The following is a 21,615-nucleotide window of genomic DNA, read 5'->3' as shown; positions in this document are numbered from 1 at the left end:
CACTTCTACTTTTAAGCAATATTGATCACTTTTCAGGCATTTTTGTGCCACTACGCCCTACCTGATCTAGATTGGCTCAAATACTCTCCTCTGGCTTACCACTGCCGTTCTGTCTCCTCTCACGGTCAGACAAGCTGCGCGTTAGATGCCCCCTTGTGGCCTATCTGCTTAATACCAACAAAAAAAGGGAGTTTATACCTAAAAAACATAAATTTAAAAAAGCGTGCCTTTTATTATACTGTTAAATACTATGTCTGATATAGATTTCGATGATGCTAGTACCCCCATCCCTAACATAGATAATGAAGCCTTCAAAAGAATTATTCAATAAGAGAGGAGATCTTGTATGTTGGAAACCCTAACTAAAGACATGACCTCAAAGAAGTCCCTCCCCACTGAGGTGGACGATACTTTAGAGAACCAACATACACTAGCCATTGATGATCTCATCGAAATAAGGGGGAAGAGACTAAAAAAAAAAAAAAATCGAAGAACCAACCCCCAAGAGCACTATGGGAGGTCCCAGTACCTCAACTGTCAATGGAGGTCACCACACCTCAAATACATTAAGTCCTCAACATACTGAATACAACTTGGCAGATGATGACTTTCAAGAGGACGACACCTCCGACCTTTTTGACGAATATGTCTTGGATTTAGACGAGGATGACCAAGAGTTTTACACTCAACCGCCAGAGGACAAACTCCCCTCCTCATCAAAAGACAATATTCTGAACCTTCTAGGCAAGGAAATGTTTTCTCCTCTTAATATAAGGCACCCTAGAACCTCTGTATTGTGCCCTCAACAACATGTAGGTAAATTCATAAAAAAATGGCATAGGAACCCACTGGAAAAACACACACGTAACCTACCAGAGCTGAATGCTCTAGGTCTTCCATAGAAGACAAAACCTGCCAAACTCCCAACCTTGACCCAGAGCTAATTAAATATCTTTTTAAGCTTGGCAGGGACCCGAGAAAAGGGATGGAGAGATCCCTCACGGGGTGCCAAGATCGCCTCCTTGATATCTTGGGTTCTCTGGCCAGGATCACTGATACAGCCGAGGAGAGCCCCATTAATGGCACACCCCTGGGTACGGAAATCATTAGAGGTTGGAGCCAAAGAGCCTTAATTTTACTGGACAACACCAACTTCAGTCTCAACTTCGAAAGGAGAAAAGTGGTTCTCACAAAAATTAGTCCTAAATTGAGTGATGTGGAGGACAAAGAACCCTCCCTGACCCCCAAAGGATTACTTTTGGGGGAAGACATCATTAAATCTTTAGGTAAATACGTTTCTACCTTCACGGCCTTAGACAAGGTCTAACAAAATATGAAGAGAATTTTCAACCCGAACCTTTTTGGCCGGGTTGGAAGAAGGGGCCTCTCTTCCTGCCGCTTCAACCATAGGCCCTACTCAAGAGTCAGAGGCTATGGAAGGGGTTATCAACCCTCGAATACCCCTCAATTCTACCCACAAAGAGGAAGAGGCTCTCGACCAGAGGCTTCAGATCACGAGGAACCTCAAAAAACTCTGAAAGTGAGTACACTAACTCCGCTTCCTCCCCCTTCTTTTTCCCCAAAGATGGGAGGCAGACTCAAATTCTTCTATCAGAATTGGAAATTAATTACTCAAGACCCATGGGTATTAAACAAGGTGAAGGGGTTTATGATAGATTTTATAGAAATTCCTTCTCAAACTTCTTTACCAGGAGACATCCCTCTCACTCTAGATAAAAAAAACATAATAGAGGAGGAGATATCTATGCTTCAGAAAGGAGCAATAATAGAAGTCCCACTTGAGATGTTAAGATTTATAAATACACTCTTCCTCGTCGAGAAAAAGGACAAGGGCTGGAGACACGTGATAAACTTAAGGGAACTCAACAAATATCTCGTTTACAGACATTTCAAGATGGAAGGCATCCATCTCCTCTGAGATTTAATATTAAAAGGTGACTGGCTAGTCAAATTAGACCAAACAGATGCATACTACTTTACTATTCCTATGGCCAAGGACCATCACCCTTTCCTTAAATTTATGTGGAGAAACCACCTTTTCTAATTCCAAGCCCTCCCTTTCGGCCTATCCTCCGCCCAATGGTGTTTCACCAAAGTGATGAGATCAGTCGCCTCTTTGTTAAGAGAAAAGGGTATTTGTCTTATCATATATCTAGATGACATCTTCAATATGTCCCAGGACCATTCTCAATTCATTCAAGACTTGAAGACCGTAACAGATCTATTAGAAAGCCTGGGGTTCATTATAAACAGAGATAAAACAATATTGTTTCCCTCCAGAACCCTGGAGTTCTTGGGTTTCATCGTAGACACCATGAAATGCCTACCTTTACTCCCATCAAAGAAAATAACCAAGATCTGAAAAGAGATAACACACGCATTGAAACCAGCGCATTTATCCTTGAGGGAACTAGACAGGCTGCTAGGTCTCCTTTCCTTCTCTATTCAAGCAATCTTTCCAGGCACGCTAAACTATCGAGCTCTTCAAAGGGTAAAAGCCAGAGCTCTAGGTTCTAGCCTGTGGTAACGGGATAGCATCTGCCGCCTGCTGAGCGGTGGGGACTTCTGGTGAGGTGCGGGATTGGTGCGGCAGAGGTGGTGCTGGGGCGGCGGCCATAGAGTGCAGTGGAGCCTCCCCCCCCTCTTTGACCCTCCCCTCCCAGTGACGAGTGGAGTGCCCCGGAGGGCATTTCAGCGTGGGAGGGAGTCCCCTGTGCACTGGGAGGACTGTCTGGGGGCTTGCTGAAGAGGACTCCCCCCCTCCTGAGACTGCGGGTGGGACTGGACACAGATGTTTGGGGTCGCTGCGCGGCTGCCATTTTGTGCATTGGAGGAGCAGCGCTGTGGATCGGGCGCCCACCAGGGAGGTCCTCGTCCGTGCTGGCAATTGGTTTATAGGTGGGGAAGACTCCTACGGCCCTGGCCACTGAGAGGCAGAGCAGTACATCAGCGTCTCAGGACTAGAGGAACTATCCAGGCCTGCTGAAGTGGAGGGAGGAGGTGGCGAAGCGGCAGGAGGGGACAATCTGAGGCAGAAGGAGAGTTGTCTGAAGCTGGCACTGGATCTGCATGCCGGTGGTGGCAAAGTGAGAGCGACTTCTGCCACTGGAGGCTTAGAGGGAACGGCAACTGACTGCTTGTTTGTGGGGACTCCCACTCCCAGTGCGGTGCCAGGACAAGGAATGGGGGCTACTGACTGCGGGCTCTGGCCAGGGCGCGGAGGCGGGGGGTCCGGGACCGCTGCATACAACCAGGTGTGGTGGCCGATGCCGCTGGTGCTAGGGCGCACAAACTGAGAGGCTGACTACTCTGACCCAAGAGCAACTAGCGGATGGCGTGTGCAATGCAAGGCTCAAAGAGACACGCAGTCGGGTGCAAAAAAACGGTAGACTGAGGTGCGGCAAGACTGTGGGGATTGCACCTGGAAGCTGCCAACTGGAAGAGGAGTTCTTGAGGGGACACTGGCATCATTGTATGAGCACGGAGGTGGGGTGATGTGCAGGCTGCAAGGCGCACTGTGCTGCGTGACTCGCGCCCTTCCCCCGATGCAATATTGATGCCCTGGTATTCTGCTGACCGCGAGTGGTGTATGAGTGCAGACTGGAGCTCTACTGCTGGACTTGGGGCATACGAATTGAGGGGCCACCTGCATACTTTTTGTATGATGCCCGGTGGCGCTACCTCGCTAGCTATAGGGGAGATTGACTTTGGGCTCCCTCCTTTGACTATCACCTACCCAGCCTGACTTAGGGCTAACGCGCCCGTGTCTCTCCTGACTTTACCTTCCCCCAATCCACCCCCCTCTCCGCTCCTACTCTTTCCAACTTCCGTCCTCTGCCCTCACATGCCCTTGACCTTTGTCCCCACACTGTTTTTCTGTGAACCTCTTCCCTCGCCACTTGAGACTGATCTATTTTGTCTGATGCCCGATGGAGCTACCTGGTTTAGCTATAGGCGAGATGGGCCGTGGATTCCCTCCTTGGTCGTCACCTACCCAGTCGGTCTTCAGACAGACTTCCTTTCGTCTCTACGGTTGTCTCTTCCCTTATCCTCACTTTCCCTCCTCCCCTACGCCTCACTACTTTCTCTCTCCTTTTTCTCCTCCCCTAATTGTATTGCTGATTGTTTGATATAATGTTTACTTGTTGATCTTTTTCTGGTATATTGTTGAACCACATTGTTGTACTTCCTTTCGTATCTCCTGTCGTCTCCTACCTCATCCTCACCCTATTTATGTCTCTCCCTCCCTCCTCTCTCAATGTATTGAGACTGAACTATTTTGTCTGATGCCCGATGGAGCTACTTGGTTTAGCTATAGGGGAGATGGGCCGTGGATTCCCTCCTTGGTCGTCACCTACCCAGTCGGTCTTTAGGCAGACTTCTTTTCGTCTATCCTTATTGTCTCCTCCCTAGCTCCTATCCTCTCTCCCCTGAATCTCTCCCCTTGCCTGCTACTCTGCCTACCCCCCCTGTCCTTTGTGCCCTTTTGACTAAGCACTCCTTCTCCCCTTGTTAGGGAAAGATCCAAAATTTATATTCTGGAGTCTCAGCGAACCCTCTGAGTAAGTCCATTGCGCCAAGGGAGCCACTCACACTTGAGGTATGTTATGGCACCCCTTGCCAAAGCACTCCTCTCCCCTTTTTGGGGAAGGATCCAGTATGTAGGCCTTGGAGTCTCAGAGACCCCTCTGAGAGAGTCCACTGCGTAAAGGAAGCCTCTCGCAATAGAGATAGGGAAGGGATACCACTTCCCCTGGGATCACAGCTTACTAGACTTTGGACGTTGCCTTGACTTGTCTACCGGTTTGTGTCCCTGTCACCCTTCCCCTCCTCTCCCCATGCTGTGTCTCACATCCTCCTCTCCTCTTTCCCACCTTCATTATCTGTCTACTTCCCCTGCTCCTACCTCCCCTCCCCTGAATCTCTCACCTTGCCTGCTTTTCCCCTTACGTATTTGTGCTTATTGTTTATCTCGACCTTACAAGTAACTATGTTGCCATGCTCTAAGAACTGTGTAACCTTTGTAACAATATAACCTGTAACTATGATCTGATGCTCATGTAAAGCGCTCTGATACCTTCGGGTCTAGCCAGCGCTATATAAAACTTAAAAAAATAAATAAATAAACCTGGGTGCGAGTGAGCAAAATCTATCTCCCGGCGATATTTTTCCTCGTTAGTGATCGTCAACTTCAAGTTGGCGAGCAAGAGCATGGAAAATCAACCTCCCGGCAAGATTTCTCAACGCGGGCAGGTGGTTGGATTTCTAATTGAAAGTGGTTGTGTATCCTCGCAACTGCTCACTATGAGAAACCATCCATTCACGTTGAGAAAGCTGCCGCTCGAGTAAAAAATCTATTCGAGCGTCAGAAAGGAAGCAGCGTCTGCTTGCGCTGTGCATGGTGCTGTTCGCGATGATTGCACAGTGCAGACAAACACCCGGCACTGAAAATCTTCGCAAATTATATTTATCTAACACCCTCCGCGGCTTGTGGGGCTCCTCGTAGCACAGTGGAGTTTTTTTGCACTTCTCAGAGTTCCGCGCAACGGAACTCTGTGAACTCCGCCCAGGCTTAGCATTTATGGGTATCATTTAGTGTGATATCAGCCGTATCAGTTTTTCAGAGGGAAATGAAAAAAAATCTTGAATAGTGTGGCCAGTGTGAGGATATATCAAGATGACATTTTCCCCCAGATTCATCAAAGATATGTTTTGCGAGTCCTTAATAGCGAATTTTAAGGATTCGCTATTAAAGACTCGCAAAACGGGATGCATGTAGGAATCACAATGTTATTTGCAATTCCTACTCATTCCTTATTTGCTAATCGCAAATAAGGAATGGCTTATGAATGGGGAGTCATTCCTTATTTGCGATTAGCAAATAGCGAATTGCAAATGTGCCGCAATTTCAAGGGTGCCAGGGTGTCCAAAGGACACCCTGTTGCACCCCTGAAATGGTAATGTTCACTGGTGTTGCGCACACACATGTCTCAAGGACATGTGTGTGCGTAATATACAACTTAGAAAAATGCACTAAAGTGCATATTTCTACATTTTTGCTATTTACCACGTATTTTGACTTTGCGATAAATAGCGGCCCCAGATTGCGAATTCGCAATCTGGGAATGGTTCATGCATTGCATTTAAGGAATCGCAAATTGAGATTCCTTAAATGCAATCGCAATTTGAGAACTCGCAATTATTTTCGAATTCTTAAATTGCGAGTGCATGAACCCTTGATGCATCTCAAATGCCATTTTTGCGGGCGCAAACAACCGAATTTTGGGATTCGCACCGTTTGCGCTCGCAAAAATGCTTGATGCATCTACCTGTTTGATATTTAGAGGCAGAGAACATGAAGACCATGTGAGGTAAGTTTTAGATAGGTTAAGAGACAGAGGTTTGAAGTGAAAGCATGAGAAATATAAATTTGGTAAAAGAGAAGTTATTTAGGTCAAACAAAATCAGGGGATGGAGTAAGACCTAAAGATTAGTTGATCAAATCCATTTAGGATGTGCGTTTTTTGGCAAACAAGGAAAAATTGGAACCTTGCCTTTCAGGAATCACTGAAACTCAAAACCGCCACAGCTCTATGGAAAGAAAACTATCCTCATCAGAATTTCAAAATAGTGTTAAATAAAGCACTCCATAATTAATCATTCAAACAGGATCGCCGGGCCTTCATGGCCAGAAAGCCTGTACACCTCATACTGAGACGTTACAACAAAAGAGAGGTGCACAAATATCTCACTGACACTTTCTCAGTGCACTGCAAAGTCAAGTTTTGCCTCATCAGGATGGGAAACTTTACATCAGGAGCCCTTCTTCCACCTTGATCGACTCACCCCCCCTCTAGTGAGTGTCATCTCTGCGGACAAATTCAGGCGTGCTTAACCCACCTTCTCAGGTCCTGCCCAGCACTAATTGATGATCGCAGACAATTTTTCCATCATTCTGTGATTAAACAAGGGACTTGTACAATTCAGGCAGCAGTTTATTTCCTCCTGAATGGCCCTTCCCTGAAGCGATCTCTGGAATGGTCAAATTCTTGTACAAATCTGATAAAATGTTAAGAGCCTCAATCCCACCATTAACCTCTGTTGGGTTGTAAGCTGCTATGTACGATATTTGTCCCAACACATTTTATCGGTCGCATAGCTTTAGCTTTGCCACCTGCATGCTACAATCACTCTGTCTCTTTTCATCAATAGCTCGCCAAGCTCTCGCCTCTGATTTCTTATCCCAGTGAACTTTCTTTCTAAGTACCAACCACAATTTTCTGAATTCTTTTACACAGTGTCCTTTAACTCTGCCTTCCCAAAATAGCACAATTAAGTACTGATAAACTGAAGTTTTTACCCTGGCAGCTACTGCAACCCCCTTCTCAATTTACCCTGTGTACATTGCATATTTTTCCTTTGTCCTTCCATGTTAAAACTGGGCTTAGCACGTAGACTGGGGTCAGACTGCACAATGCACACTTTTATAGGCCTTTTGGGTGGTTCTGGGCGTTTGCACATCCACTTGCCAATTTCCTTTGCGTTCTTTGCACATCTCTCCTTTTTAACCCTCAATCAATCAATCAATCATGCCATTTGTATAGCTACTACTCACCCGGGAGGGTCTCAAGGCGCTTGGGGGGAGGGGTATGCTACTGCTCGAACAGCCAGGTCTTGAGTTGTTTCCTGAAGGCGAGATGGTCCTGGGTCAGCCGAAGGTGGATGGGGAGGGAGTTCCAAGTCTTGGCAGCCAGGTATGAGAAGGATCTTCCTCCGGCGGTGGCTCTTCGGATGCGTGGTACGGCTGCGAGGGCGAGGCTGGTGGACAGTAGCTGGCGGGTGGGCGTGTAGAAGGTCAGGCGGTCGTTGAGGTACTTGGGGCCCAGGTCGTGGAGAGACTTGTGTGCGTGGGTGAGGAGCCGGAACGTGATCCTCTTGTCGACGGGGAGCCAGTGCAGGTTCCTCAGGTGGCTGGAGATGTGGCTGCGTCGGGGGACATCCAGGATGAGTCGGGCGGAGGCGTTCTGGATGCGCTGGAGTCTTTTCTGTAGCTTGGCTGTGGTTCCGCCGTAGAGGGCGTTTCCGTAGTCCATTCGGCTGGTGACGAGTGCCTGGGTGACAGTCTTCCTGGTCTCGGTCGGGATCCAGCGGAAGATCTTGCGAAGCATACGCAGGGTGTTGAAGCACAATGAGGAGACGGCGTTGACTTGTCTGGTCATCGAGAGGGAGGGGTCCAGGATGAAGCCCAGGTTGCGTGCGTGGTCGGTTGGCTTGGGTGCGGTGCCCAGGGCTGGGGGCCACCAGGAGTCGTCCCAGGTGGAGGGCGAAGATCCCAGGATGAGGACTTCCGTCTTGTCCGAGTTCAGTTTCAGGCGGCTGTCCTTCATCCACTCGGCGACGTCTTTCATCCCTTCGTGTAGGCAGGTTCTGGCGGTGTCGGGGTCTCTGGTGAGGGAGAGGATCAGCTGGGTGTCGTCGGCGTAAGAGATGATGTTGAGGTTGTGTGGCGTGCGATGGCTGCGAGAGGTTTCATGTAGATGTTGAAGAGGGTGGGGCTGAGTGAAGATCCTTGCGGGACGCCACAGATGACTTCGGTGGCCTCGGAGCGAAACGGGGGGAGGCGGACTCTTTGTGTTCTACCGGCGAGGAACGAGATGATCCACTCCAGTGCCTTCTCTTGGATACCGATGTTGCTGAGGCGCTGGAGTAGGGTGCGGTGGCAGACCGTGTCGAACGCAGCGGAGAGGTCCAGGAGGATGAAGATGTATCAAGAGAGTCCCTGTAGTACGTAGCAGCCTCTAATTGCTGAGGAAAACTATCCCTTAGGGGTATCTGCACAATTCAAGAGGTGAACTAAACAACAATCCAATATATGCAAGCAACAGAAATGCACTGTGATTAAGTAATGGGCACATACAACCGAATAAAATTAATTTAGAAATTTATTCAAACCTCCCAACTGGGTTACAATCTAAAATAAACTTAAAACCAACTAAAAAACCTTTTATAAAAGGTATCACATTCAATCAATTACAATTAAAATTTCCAAAAAAGTCGACGCGGCGTTTCGCTGTCTTTCAGTCTTTCCACCTTCATCAGGACAAACAAAAAATATTTTGGAGTATCTATAAATAAACAACAGAGATTTAGTGCCATTATATGTCTCTCTTTTTACTACAACACAGCTTGCTCACTTTCTTTAGGTCTATTCACATCCCCTTAAGGCTACCTGTCACCATTCGCAGAGCCTCCGTGTCACCTGTGCATTTTTCTCATTCTCCACAATTCTGCATATTTTCACTATGTTGCTATTAGTGAAAGAGTTCAATTACCTGTATTACGGCTACAGACTCAAGTTTATCAATTTCTTCAAGTCTTTTATCTTGACGTGGACTTTGTTATGATGATTGTACCACGTTTAGAAGCTACAGGAAGTATAAAAGGATGTATTATAGCAACAGAATCCTGTGTTTGCTATAGTGTCCAATATCAATTCTTTGTATGTTAATGACTTAAGCATTCTCAATGGACCGTTTACCTTATATTATTAGCCTCAGCGTTTACTCATTGCATGGAGGAACCACCGTTTCTTGGTGAAAGGGATCTCTAAAATCAGGATTTTTTTGTTGCCCTGGGTGGATAAAGGAACACATGTCTTCCCTCAGCTAACTTTTAAGGGAAAAAAGGGGGGGAGGGGGGAGGAGGAAAAAAGGAGGGCAGAGGGGGGGGGTTTGGGAGGAGGGGGATACTTATAGTCCCTCCGAAATATACTCACCAACCAGGGATTGGTTGGATGTGGCGGTGTGCTCTTTCAATTGTGCACCTCCCCTTGATAGTCTAGTTTTCCAGGATAGCGATGTCTATAGGGAAAAGATTTTTTTATATTTATATTCAACCTGATCAGTATTATTTACTCCTTCATTTATGTTTTCGCTATTTTTTATTTTATACAAAAGTTGTATATTTCTATTTTCAACATCTCTTGATTTTTGGCTTTGCATCATGAAGAGTGATATATTCTGGTGCATTAGTCAGGATTGTACATTCTAAATTTGTCCCTGTTGGTTCTAGAAAGGCTTAACTAGGGAAGCTATCTCTGGATGTTTGTAGCCTTCCCACATTCAATATGCCAATCTTGTTCCAATAATGTTCTAAAGTTGAGGTCTATTACTCAAAAGGACTGAATTCCCCTTCTATATAGAGAGATAGGGTCTCTTTCTTAAATGGTCATAGTTCCCCCCTTCCACGCTATTCTAAACTAAGAACACTAAACATTTGCATACCTGTATTTTGTCAGACGGCCTCCCTGTTCCTCCGTGCGTTCGCCTTCGTGTTCATTCAAAGGGTAAACTGACTCTCTAGGTCGGCGCTTTTATGCTGATTGTGCCCATCTTGACCCGGAAGTTAAACTGGAAGTTTTTGGTTTCCAAAATTGTTTCTTTAATGCCACAATAAGTATTTGGATTTCGTCGTTTTTTGGACATTATTAAATGTAAATGCCTGTCGACCTATTCTCCGGTCGTTTAAAAATCTCGGTTGCCACATTACCGAAGAGTCGACCCGGAAGTGGTTCTAGGGCTCCTTCGGGAGATGACCTAGTTGTTAAAATGAAATGTGGAGCCTCTACATGGGGCAAGCATACCACTCAATTACTTTGAAAGCACAACTCTCTCGCTGCTTTTTTATTTCGTACGGATTTTAACCTTTTGTTCTTTGAACCTAGTGCGACCATCTTGGATTGGGATGTTGGATCATTCAACATAAGTCACGTTCGAGTGACCTCCCTCTAATGGTTCCAGCCATTTTTAATTGGGAAACTTATGTATATTCATAGTTATACAAGGTACTATATTTCAAATGACGGTTTGCAGAGCAGCCGAGTATAATAAAGTACAACGAACAATACCATGCACAAATTATCTCACAATTAGAATTACAAAATATAATTGGTGTATTTTGCCGACCTCTGGGAGCTTGCATACAACCTCTTCACATGATCTACTATGTGGATATTTATACATACAAGCATGTACAAAACAACATATCACGTCTCTGATGTCTAGACGGGCTGTTGGCATCATACTATGTAGCTCTGAGAAATGACTTTCGTTACTGTTTAGTAATATAATAAAAGTCGTAGTTATCATAGATTCGATGACATCAATATATAACCATAGACATATTCATTTACATATTTATCTATCATGATGGGCATTTTGAATGTCTAAAAAAGTGGAAAAATCCTAACATATATAATACATGTATCTCTCAATCGGGCTAGTCTGGACACAACATGAACAAATGATCATTTATTGATTACCAGTCTGTGTAGACAGATTTACCAACCTAAGGTTTCAGTAAATAGTGTAAGATAGGAACAGATAATTGTGCATCAACAATACTAAACTAAGGCTGATCTCAACACAGCAGATTCTCATACAGTGATTGCTGGGTAGTGAATGGTTTAAAATAGAAGTAGCTAGTTGTACAGTCAATGTACTAAACATGATGTATGATTGGCAATATACAATAAACAACATCCTATGTTTCATGATCGGCTCAATTTCGACACAGTCTATTTGTATACTCCACTCAGGATCTCTAATATCAAGTTGTATACCGGATGACTAACCCTACTGAGTCACTCATGATGCTTTATCGAATATTATAAAATAAGTCTTTCCCATTCTTCTCTATTGTTTAATCCGGTTCTAAAGGTGTTAAATAAGGACATATAGAATTGTTCCCTTTTCTTTCTTTTAGTATTATTGTCAGGAGGATGAAGGCCACTGTTTCCCCCTTGTCGAGCAGGGTCCGGATGTAGTCGGTGGCTGCGATGAGGGCGGTCTCGTGCTGTGGTTGGCTCTGAAGCCGGACTGCGAGGGGTCGAGGGATCCGTTCGTCTCGAGGAAGGCGGTCAGCTGTCTGTTGACGATCTTCTCGATGACTTTAGCAGGAAAGGGGAGGAGCGAGATGGGGCGGAAGTTTTTGAGATCGGTGGGGTCCGCTGTAGGTTTCTTCAGGAGGGCGCTGATCTCGGCGTGCTTCCAGCTCTCCGGGAAGGTGGCAGTGTTGAAGGAGGCGTTGATGATGTTCCGGAGTTGGGGTGCGATGGTGGTGTCGACCTTGTTGAAGACGTGGTGTGGGATGGGGTCGGTCGGTGATCCGGAGTGGATGGTGTTCATCGTGCGGGCTGTGTCTTCGGTGGTCACCGTGGTCCAGGTGCGAAGGGTGGCGGTGGGGGGCGTTGGTTCGACGGTTGGGTGCGTGGGTGGGGCGCTGAAGCTGTTGTGGATGTCGGCGATCTTGCGGTGGAAGAACGAGGCGAGGGAGTCGCAGAGGTCTTGTGACGGAGTGATGTCGTTGGTGCCGGTGCTGGGGTTGGAGAACTCCTTGACGATAGTGAAGAGCTCTTTGCTGTCGTGGGCGTTGTTGTCCAGTCGTTCCTTCAGGGATTTCTTCTTGGTGGTGCGGATGAGCTGGTGGTGCTTGCGGGTAGCGTGTTTGAGGGCGGTCATGTTGTCGGTGGTCCGGTCGAGGAGCCAGCTTTCTCGAGGGTGCGGCAGGTCTTCTTGGGTCGTCGGTGAACCAGGATGCCCTCTTGCTTCTGGGTCTGCTGGGAGGGTTCTTTAGTGGCGCAAGGTCGTCGGCGCAGGCGGTCTGCCACTGTGTGAAGTTGAAGGCTGCTTCGTTGGGGTCCGTTGTGTTGGCGGGTGGGCTCTGGCTGAGGGAGGTGGTGAGCTGGTCTGCGGTGATCTTGCTCCAATTCCTGTGAGGTACCTGTTGCGGGTGGTGGTGGGTCGTGGATCTTTTGAAGCTGAAGTGGACGCAGCTGTGGTCGGTCCAGTGGAGTCCGGTGGCGTAGCTGAAGGTGATGTACTTGCTGGAAGAGAAGACAGGATCAAGCGTGTGGCCGGCGTAGTGGGTGGGGGTGTTGACCAGTTGCTTGAGTCCGAGGTTGGCGAGGTTTTCCAGCAGGGCGGTGGTGTTGCGGTCCTTGTTGTTCTCCAGGTGGAAGTTGAGGTCCCCGAGGAGGATGTAGTCAGTGGAGGGGAGGGCGTGCGGGCTGATGAAGTCTGTGATGTCTTCGCTGAATTGTGTGCGTGGTCCCGGGGTCTGTAGACGAGGGTGCCTCTGAGGGTCGTCCTAGGGTCGGTGTGAATCTCTAAGTGGAGATGTTCGGCTGCGGCGAAGGAGTCGTTGGCGTCGGTCGTGATGCGGATGGTGTTCCTGTGGACGATGGCGATGCCACCTCCGGTCTGGTTGATGCGGTCCCTCCTGATGATCTTGTACCCGTCCGGGATGGCGATGGCGATGTTGGGTGCAGAGGAGGCGTTCATCCAGGTTTCCGTGAGGAAGGCGACGTCCGTTGATCTAGCATCGAGGAGGTTCCAGAGTTCCACGGCGTGTCTGTGGACGGAGCGGGTGTTGATCAGGATGCACTTGAGGTGGTTGCTGCTGGTGTTTGTCTTGGCGGGTGCGGGGCAGGTTCAGAGGCAGGTGAACTTGCAGGTGCAGCAGGTGAAGGGTCCGTGGGTGCGTCTCGGCAGCAGGCGTGGGTCCGACCGGCATTGAGTGCGTTGAGAGTGGCGTCGTCGTAGGTCAGTCGGGTCGCCTTGCCTCGGCGGGGAGGGCCAGGGGTCCTGGCGCTGGGCACGGGCCAGGCGCGGATGGGCGCAGACGGGCTTACCTTTGGCGCACCTTCGGCGCTCAATCGGCGCTCCCGCTGCGCGCGTCCGCTGCGCGGTCGCTCTGGGGGCGTCATAAGTAAGGAGCCGGGAGGGAGGAGCAGCTGGGTGGCGGGAGCGGGGCGGCGAATGGAATCACAGGGGGGCGGGGCCGCAGGGAGGCAGCGGCGGGAAATTCCAGGAAGCAGCGGGCAGCGGGAAATTCCCAGGAGCAGCGGGAAATTCCCAGGAGCAGCGGGAAATTCCCAGGAGCAGCAGGCAGCGAGCGAAGGAATCTGCAGGCTGGAAGCGGCAAAGGCAGGCAGGAGCGGCAGCAGTGAGTGGGGCGACCAAGCCCTGTGGAGGGCTGAGCGGTCACACTCTGTGGTCCCCTTAAGTAAGGAGCCGGGAGGGAGGAGCAGCTGGGTGGCGGGAGCGGGGCGGCGAATGGAATCACAGGGGGGCGGGGCCGCAGGGAGGCAGCGGCGGGAAATTCCAAGAAGCAGCGGGTAATTGCTGTGAGTTTCTTCTCACTGGCTTTTTATTGGCCATTCCTTCAGCTCAGGGTTTGGGCCTTTCCTGGTGTCCTGTCTCACTTTCTGGATTTTGCCTGGTTGGTTGGCTCATTTCTTGGGTCCAGTCTTGGTTCTTCCTGTTGCTTGGAAGTCTTTTTCGACAGGAGCTTCTTCCTGTTTTTCCTTTTGGGGATGTTGGTCATTTGTGTACCCCGGATGCCGCTTTTTTCTCACGGTGAGAGGGTGTGGCTGTTTTTTGTCAGTCTTTGGGGTGCTTTGGGTCTGGGTCCTCCTGTCTGGGTTCCGTGGTACTCTCTGTGCTCTGTTTTCCCTTCCTGGCTGGTGCTTCAGGCATTTTTTCTCCTGCAGATCTGTCGGGCGGCCACTTGGCTGGTGCCTCGCTGTTTGTTCAGCCTTTTTGGATGGGTGTATTGCATGCTTTCATAGCTGCTTTTGCTGTGGGTTTTTGTGTCTTCAGCCCTTTTGTGAGCTTGTGTTTGCAGTGGACTTCCCTGCTATGTCAAGCTTCCTTTTTTGTTTCGGGCTTGTTATGTCCTCATATTGTAATGACTGGGACAAAGAGTGCCTATGAGGGGGTAATGTCCCATTATTTACAGATAATCTTCATTACCCTGATTAAGGTCCTACTCGTCTCAGTCATGTCCCCCCCCCCCCTTTTGTTGTGTCTGGTCTTGTTACTAACAGGCATGGAGGCGAGTGGGACTGGCTTTATTCTATTTAAATTTTAAAAATACTAGCGTGTTAGAGTGCCTGTCGGGAGGCAGGACAGCCTCATATTGTAATGAATGGGATGAAGAGGACCTTAATCGTGGTAATGAAGATTACCTGGTAAATAATGGGAAAATATCAACCATAAAGTGGGTAATAATAAAAACAGTTAGACTCGTTTTTCTGAAAGGGGATTCCTATTGAACTCAAACAAAATATGCTTGAAATCAGCCTCCTACTCCTCATTTTTTAAACTGAAGAAATCCAAGCAATATCTCATTATCTAAGTATTTAATCTGTTTTTGAATGATGTATTGACATTTTAAATCACAGTGTACTCACGCAATGGCAGCGCTTAGTTATCTACCAAGCTATGTTGTTATAAATGCTTTTACTGTTTGAAATGGCTTTAATTAGCTAAGCAATCATAAATAAACTTGAAACTTGAGGAAGAATTGATGATGCTTTTTGGAATGGAAGAATACTATAATAGGTATGCGCCTGATATTGCAGATGAATATGAGGAGTTTATTGAAAAAAGAGGTTGAGTGTATGTGGTCTACTGAGGGTGCCATTGAAGAGAGGTAAGCAAAAGCATAATGTCGCTAGAGTTTTGACCCTGAAACTAAGACCATAGTAGGTACTGTTGCCAGTTTAAAGGGACTAGGTGCAATACTGAAACAAAGTGAAGGTGAATCAGAAAGAACGATTATGTTTATTTCTACAGCTATCTAAGGTCCTGAGTTGAAATGCTTTGTAATTGAAAAATAACAGTGATAGTTTGCAAATTGTGAGGATTCCGGTGTATTATATGGTGGGGCTGGTCGACCTCACCATGTAATACACTCACAAAACCACCTTAGGTCCATTCAGGCTTGTTTCTAAAACCTCTTGCTCAAAGCTGGGTAGCTGTGGCTTCGAGCAGCAATACTTACACAAAGGAACTAGTGCAATTCCTTTAGAACCATCAAATAAAACAAGAAAATCATACAACACTAAAGAAATCTGACACCAATTTATAAAAATAGAATATATTTTTACAGATGTTTAGACACCAAAATGAGTAAAATCCAGCAGAGGTTCTGGATATATAGAGTTTTAAAGAAAAAGTAAATCTCAGCTTCAGTCAAAAGAGCCAACAAGCACTGGTAACTGCAATTTTTGAAAAGTTCGAAAAGTTTGAAAGAGTTGTGCTTGGTTAATCCACCCAAGAATAGGGTGAAACATTCCAACAGAGAAATGCTTGGGGGGGGGGGGGCAAAAAGGAATATTTGGACTGTTATGTGATCATTTAAGCAGTCTCAAGTCCAGTTCCACAGTTTACATCAAAACCACACTTAGACTTTAATGGAGTGGTCGTGATGATGAGGATACGGAATGATGAGGATGCTAAAAGTTCGAAAAGTTTGAAAGAGTTGTGCTTGGTTAATCCACCCAAGAATAGGGTGAAACATTCCAACAGAGAAATGCTCGGGGGGGGGGGCAAAAAGGAATATTTGGACTGTTATGTGATCATTTAAGCAGTCTCAAGTCCAGTTCCACAGTTTACATCAAAACCACACTTAGACTTTAATGGAGTGGTCGTGATGATGAGGATACGGAATGATGAGGATGCTAAAAGATGCTTAGCAGACAATCGGAGTCTCCTTGCAGTTATTCCTATGTCCATGATCATGGTGGGGGCGACTTTGGCCACAGGGATCAGTGTCACTTGAATTCCTCCTTGGGCCAGTAGAAATCTATTAGCAGATGGGTTATTGATCTCCAAACAAAGCAAGTTCAGCAAATTCCTTTGGTTAGGGCTTAATGTGTGCCTTTGGTGACCAATCTACACTCTGACGACTCTCCCAGGGTCAACAGACATGGGTGCAACTTTTGAGTCTCAAGAGGAGGTCTTCTTGGCTGGACGTTTGCAGTCAGCGGCATTTCCCTGTGAGTGGCTACTGGCTAGCCAGGACGGCTACTTCAACTTTTATCTCCCTGGTGCTAGAAAGGGGTCAGACAACTGACCCTTGGAGTCACTACTTTGGTCTGGGGCTCGAGAAAAACCTTTCAATGAGCCAGTCATTACAGGAACAGCTCTCTCTTCACTAGTCTGAGGAGCAGCAGGTGCAGTCCAGCAGTTGGTGCAGCCCCACTTACCAGGTCCAAGAAAAGCAGGCCAGTACTTCGATCTTCTCTCCAGTCCAGATGTCATCTGAAGTTCAGAGTGCCATATTTATGCCCAAAAAGTGCCCTGGGGGGATGATGCATTCACTAGCCAATTGGCCACCAAGATCCCTTCTGCCTTGTTACAACATCCGGCTATGTGTTGCATCTAGCAATCCTAGAGCACCCTATTTGCCCACTCTCAAGATGATGGAACACTTCCTTGGTTGTGATGAGTTTAGTAGCTCAATCTAGAGGTTTGGCTACATGTGGGCTTCACTCCCATGTACAAAATGGTTTGACTACTGGTATCCCCTCTCTGTTGCCAATGCCAGCCTGTCTTCCTGAACAAAGGGGTAACCCTTCTCGAGTATGATCACCATTTGCCCACAAAATGAGGCTTCTCATTTGAAGCATGCCTTGTAGGCCAACACCTTGTGTGGTTTCCTGCAAGGGGGAGGTAACACCGCCCTCTATGGCAGGCCTCGATTGTTCATGAAATTACAAACATAGTTGCTCACCCAAAAGGAAACAAGCATTTGCAATGCAATCAGTCTCGCCTTTGGGATCTTATATGTATTTAGCTATGCAGCACATTAGCCTGGGTGCTGAAACATCTACTGTTCTTTAACTACATGACATGCCACATATGGGAACACATGTAGTATTGCCTTTCAGCGGAAATGGTATAGTCCAAAGCTCTGTTTTTAATATAAAATCAGGGCTTTCGGTGGTCATAGCACTGAAAATACAAGATTTGAAAAAAATATTATTGTCTACGGGTGCATGTGGAAGACAATTTCTATTGACTGGAATCTAGAGAATGCTAAAGTGATTCTTGTATTTTACTGACCTCTGCTGGTCGTTTTCTATCAAGAAAGCTAAATAGAGGCAGTTGCCAGAAAAATGAAAAAAAGAAAGTCCTTCAGCAGAAAGCAATTCATGTATTTTACTGACCTCTACTGGTCATTTCTATCAAGACAGTTAAATAGAGGCAGATGAACATGCAGAAAGCAATTCTGGAATTTTACTGACCTCTACTGGTCGTTTTCTATTAAGACAGTTAAATAGAGGCAGTTGAACAGAAAAAAAGTCCCGAAGAGGAAGCAGACAAGTCCTAGGGCTGATCTCCAGAGCCCACAAAGTACATACACATAAAAGTGTATACTAAAGTATATACAAGAGGTCTTGAATGCTCAACCAAAACAGTCAATTTAAATTAGTTCAAAGGTTCATCTGTCTTCTTTATTTTTCTTCCAAAATGTTTAATTCCATATAAATTAGAACAATTACAGCCTCAGCCAATATATTTCATTCAACCAACCAAACTTCTTCAAGGCGCTGTATCACCAAGCAGTGTATTTTCTTCAAATATACAATAAGGGAAACATATAAGTCTGATATGGTCACATTGACGCCGGCTCCTGAAACAGTGTGTGACTCGCTTAAACACACACCCCAAACATTTACGAGGGCAGTAATTCGTTGGTTATACTGTCAATTCAATTGTCTTCTCCTGTATGCAAATCATACACGTGTTTCTCGCATTTATGTGGAATCTGCCCTATGTGCTTCCTATTCCTTGGTATCCATGAACTGCTGGGAAGCCTGCAGTACCCCTTTATTCTTTAATCACAGCCTCATCGCGTAACTGATGTTTTCGCCTCATGCCAGCTGGCTGTGAGGATGCAGGCATTTTTTCCCTGCCTTGGCCTGACACAAGTGAAACCCAGGGATGTCCACCTCTTGGCTTCAGTACTTCCACCCCATGATTATCAATTATTGTCACTCTTGCTCTGTCTTGTTGACGACCTCAGAATAACAGAGGTCAAAATGTCGTGGACACCAGATCAAAATATACTCCGTTTTATTGTTAAATCAAAATAAGAGTTATTTGTCTTTTTATAACTGATGGACTGTTTGTTATTTTGTCCATCACATCCCACTGCACCTTCCCTTCACTGAAAAGCATGAGAACTATACATTTCTCTGATCACCAAAATTTAAGATATTCTAAGTAATAAAGCAGTATATTTTTCAATGAATAGGTCTCAGTGATTCTTGCTCATTAAATGTCTGCAAAAAATTGTTTTTCTGCCGAGACCATTTCTGTTTCCCTGCTGGCAAAACTTTAAAAGAGATTCATTTCCGTGTGAACCACTGTTTATATAGACACATTTCTTAGGCATTTTCCATTCAGTTCCATCTTCTTATCATAACCCAGTCCCAATTTGTTTTGGTAATTCACCAATCCAATCCACAGATTGGTTGTACCCCATAATGACACCAGGATCAGAGTCCAACATTATAACAGGCAATCCACATTCCTGCTAGCAGAAAGATTTTGTTTACCTACCACAGCTGAAATGGGCTTGATTGTTCCTCTCCCTTAGAGTCATTACTCTACTCCCCAGGCAGAAAGCTTTCTGGTGGCCAGTGACTGCGAAAGGCCACCAGATAAGCTCCGCAACCTAGTGGCAACTTTGTAAAAGGCACCTTAAAAGTGATGTTAAATTCGACTTGGCTAGCAAGTCAATTTTAATGCCACAATTAATTTGATAGTTTAAAGTATACATTTTAGTAGTCCCATTCAGAAGTTAGCAGGTCTAAGATGTCAGTCTGTAACTCTGTACTAGCCATTAGGGCTACTACTTTTTCCACTGGAATAATGAACATTTGGAAGTTTTACTGTTGGGACATATTAAAATACGGTCCCCAATTTACTGGTCAGTGCCTTAGCGCTCGATAGGGCTTCCTTGGGGAAACTTATATATATTGTTAAAGTGGGGGCTTTGCCTTTGGTTTAAATGACAAAGTTGAACTAGCAGTTTAAAACTGCTCTTCCAGACTGCAGTGGCAGGCTGGGAGCTATTTTGTAATTTGGTGCATGCAAGGTGGCACAATAAGTGCTGCAGTCTTGGATGGGCACTCTAACTTTCATTCCCTGGGTACCCTCGACAGCATATACTAGGGACTTATAAGGAAATCATCTTATGCCAATTGAGATAAGCCAATTTAACATACATTTATTGGGGTTAGAACACTGGCTCTGAGGTCTGATTAGCAGTCCTCAAATTACCCTCAGAGTCGAAATCCAGCAGTATCGGTCAAAACCTTTGGGGTGATCATGCAAAAAAAGAAATTTCCTAACAGACATCATAGGATCATTGTATAGTGGAGGACGTAAACAGCATATTGTTGTGCTTATTTTGTGAAATGTGTTCCAGGAGGCCTTAGCTTTATTTCTCTAGTAATATTGAGACATGAGCTATTATGAGACTTGTAATGAGGTTCTCTACAGATAAGGATTTCCATACACTTTACTAACTAACAATGGGGTCCATATAATGTTTCTCTCAAAAAGGGAAATAACTAATTAGAATTGTGCCATTTGTCACCCTGAATCTAATGACATGGTGGAGAGGTGAACAGAGTACTGATGGAGGCCATACAAATTGCCAATTCCAGTGGGAAGAATTGGAAAGAGGAATTATTCAAGAGGGTAGAAATATATAGCTGAACCTCTCATTGCACCATGTGACGTGTGACATGTGTTTTTAGTGTTGTTCCGGGATAGGAGACCACATACTATTTTCTGCCTACATTGATGGTTCATGAAGATGCTTGGAAGATCCCTAAGGGGAATGGTAGATGAGAAAATAATAACTTACATGAGGTGGGTTGATCTGAAGCAAGGAACAAAAAGAAGAAAAATCTGTGATTGAGACTTGGCTAAGATATGGTAAAGAATACCATGGGTAAATACAACAATTCACGTTTTTTAATACCACAATTATGAAGCTGTTTTCTCGTAGTAGTGTGGAACAGCTTGGGGGTGCCGTGGTAAGATGGAGTGCAAGGCAGACTAGGTTGCCCACCTATCTGAAGGATTACATGCAGTCCTGATGTATGGATGTGAGCATATTTGAGTGGTGACAGTTGTCAATGTAAATAATAATGTTGGAACATATATATACACCTTGTTGCAATTTTAGCAATGTTTAGTGCTATATCCCTGTGCTTGTTTCGAGTATTCACAGGTAGGTAAGTCAGTAGTACATCTGTTCATGGATGCAATCTTGTTTAGATGTGCTATGCTATCATCATTTATTAGAGGAGAGGTGTGTCGTATTGTGTCAATCTATTAACATGATGTATCATGAAGACTTCATATAAGAATGTAATTATGTAAGGATGCAATGAAACTACAAGTGGGCATGTTTTGAAAGGGATAGCTGCAGGCTGAATGGCTAATGGAGATCTCTGTGGCTGGACACTTAGCGAATAAACCTGTTTCTACTTACTACTACCTATTTAACACACGTCAAGCAGAGCAAGTCATCTGGAAAAATGATGATGCAAGCAACCCTCAGTCCCACATTGAAAAATCCTAAAGAACACAACATAAACCCTGCAAACAACCTGTCTGCAATGCAGTGAGGTACACCACTGCTAGTACCATGGCTCCATCAATGCCTGTAGTATGCCTTTGCTATGCTTCTCTGCCAATCCTGGAGGGGCAGGGTTGGGCCTGA

The sequence above is a fragment of the Lissotriton helveticus genome, chromosome 4_1 (genome assembly GCF_964261635.1).
Source record: "Lissotriton helveticus chromosome 4_1, aLisHel1.1, whole genome shotgun sequence".
Taxonomy (NCBI): domain Eukaryota; kingdom Metazoa; phylum Chordata; class Amphibia; order Caudata; family Salamandridae; genus Lissotriton; species Lissotriton helveticus.
The sequence above is the reverse complement of the archived record's forward strand: the minus strand, read 5'-3'. Positions refer to the sequence as shown.